Source organism: Homarus americanus, unplaced genomic scaffold (assembly GCF_018991925.1).
Source record: "Homarus americanus isolate GMGI-L3 unplaced genomic scaffold, GMGI_Hamer_2.0 scaffold54679, whole genome shotgun sequence".
In the NCBI taxonomy this organism is placed as follows: Eukaryota; Metazoa; Arthropoda; class Malacostraca; order Decapoda; family Nephropidae; genus Homarus; species Homarus americanus.
Window position 1 is genome coordinate 1,763,195 of NW_024722701.1, and position 2,898 is coordinate 1,766,092.

Below are 2,898 nucleotides of genomic sequence, written 5' to 3' on the forward strand. Positions count from 1 at the left end.
TCTTCAATTGACTCGTTCCTCAAAATGGTAGAAGGAATTTAATTTAACTCCTCCTGGTGGAAGAGAAACTATAAGCTAAGAATAAAGGAAAGAATCATATTAACTAAACGTCATGTTAAGAATATAATGAGGTTCAATAAGTTCATAATATAAGAACATTTGGTGAAGTTATGGATAAACCAGACTGTTAACTTTTGGCTGGAAATATACCAGTGAACAGTCCATTACATGAGCTGAAAATCAGACCACAACTTGATAGTTTCTGCACTTCCCACACATACGACACTCTCTTGACAGTCACATATAAAATATTCAAGTTCCTGTACTCATATATGACACACTTATGAGACTTAAAACACACTCAAGACAATCACAAACTACAGGATACACTCACTAAACACTCAAAATGTTGGGAAATAATTCTTCCGCCACATATATAGCAGTAATGTTAGGGTAGGCCACATATACAGGTATAGCAGTAATGTTAGGGTAGGCCACATATACAGGTATAGCAGTAATGTTAGGGTAGGCCACATATACAGGTATAGCAGTAATGTTAGGGTATGCCACATATACAGGTATAGCAGTAATATTTTGGGTAGGCCACATATACAGATATGCAGTAATGTTTGGTGAGCCACATATACAGGTATAGCAGTAATGTTTGGGTAGGCCATATACAGGTATAGCAGTAATGTGGGTGGCCACATTTATAGCATAATGTTAGGGTAGGCCACATATATAGGATGATGTTAGGTTAGCCATATACAGGTATAGCAGTAATGTTGGGTAGGCCACATTTATAGCAGTAATGTTAGGGTAGGCCATATATAGCAGTGATAGGGTAGGCCACATATACAGGTATAGCAGTAATGTTAGGGTAGGCCACATATATAGCAGTAATGTTAGGGTATGCCACATATACAGGTATGTATTAATGTTTGGGTGAGCCACATATACAGGTATAGCAGTAATGTTAGGGTAGGCCACATTTATAGCAGTAATGTTAGGGTAGGCCACATATACAGGTATAGCAGTAATGTTTGGTGGGCCACATATACAGGTTATAGCAGTAATGTTTGGGTAGGCCACATATACAGGTATAGCAGTAATGTTGGGTAGGCCATATACAGGTATATGATAATGTTAGGATGAGCCACATTTATATCATAATGTTAGGGTAGGCCACATATATATGATGATGTTGGGGCCATATAGGTATAGCAGTATGTTAGGTTGGGCCACATTTATAGCAGTAATGTTAGGGTAGGCCACATATATAGTAATGATGTTAGGTTGGGCCACATATACAGGTATGTAGTAATGTTAGGTTAGCCACATATATAGCATAATGTTAGGACACATATCAGGTATAGCAGTAATGTTTGGGTTGGCCACATATACAGTATAGCAGTATTGAGGGTATACATTTATAGCAGTAATGTTAGGGTGGCACATATACAGGTATAGCAGTAATGTTTGGGTAGGCCACATTTAGAGCAATAATGTTCTGGTGGGTACATACAGTATATAGCAGTAATGTTAGGGTAGGCCACATATAGCAGTAATGTTAGGGTAGGCCACATATATAGCAGTAATGTTGTGGTAGGCCACATATATAGCAGTAATGTTAGGGTAGGCCACATATATAGTAGTATTAAGGTGGGCCACATTATTTGTTTATGTGTTCAGTGTCATCGTTTTACCGTGAATTTGACGCCAATTTCTCATAACTTGACATGAGAGAATTTGGCCATTTTAGTTTGACAATTAAGTAAAAAAAATTAAGTTAAATGATAATGAAAGCGTTCAATGAAATTAGCTAAATATATTGTCATTAGTACAGGGTGTCCCAAAAAATGTGCTCACTCTTTGACTGCCCATTACTCATATATTTTTTGTTTTAATTTAGGTGTTTATTGACATAGATACAAGTCTAATGAGTTAAATTAAAGAAAATAACATTATTTAGGGTTAGTCGCACCTGAAACAAAAAAAATATATATGAGTAATGGGCAGTCAAAGTGAGCACATTTTTTGGGACACCCTGTATATATTGAAGATTACGTTGGATGGTTCCTTTTTTATCATTCATTTCATTAACTTATTTATATTTAATTACGTAAATTTGTTTCCAAGTTATCAATAAATTTTTATTAAATTGATTTTTAATATCTAACTGATCAATATTTCTTGAGATACGTATATATTTGTATATGATACATTTTCCGCCTTTTTTAGGGACTCACGCGGCGGAATTTCGAAGGCATATAAAGGCCCGGTGACTGATGCGCGTCAGTCGGCCATTAGGAGCGGTCAAGGGTGGCCGCGGCAGGTGAGGCCTTTTTTTTACTATTGTAGTTTTATCAATTCCAGCATTTTGGGAATTAATTTACATGTTTTAGAACTGTAGGTGTCTAAATGGGATGTGAAGCTGGTATTTATATTAATTATACGTATTTTTTTTTACGGGGATTAGTCCACAGGCACAGGTCACCGGTCCCACATCAGGTCCGGGGGCGAAAATATAATAATTATAATCATAATAATTAAGTAAAAAAATACTAAACAATAACCATAAATACAAAAAATTAAAAAGTAAATCAAGAGGGAGAAACGATATACAGTACTTATGTTGTGTTAATAGTAAGAGACCAGTGGGTGACTAGGACGAAGGTGAGTGGTAGCTAAACTATTCATGTCAAATGAATTATGGCTTAAATTTTCTAGACTTGAATTTTCTAAACTATATCTGAAAAAAAACCCCGGTCAATTAACACCGGTATTTAATGTTCTAGAAGGAAATTTACGCCCTTACAATCATTTTAGAGCCTCGGTATTGTATGGAGGAAAATCATATTCACTAGAGTTTATAACATCAGACATAGTCAAGGGTGG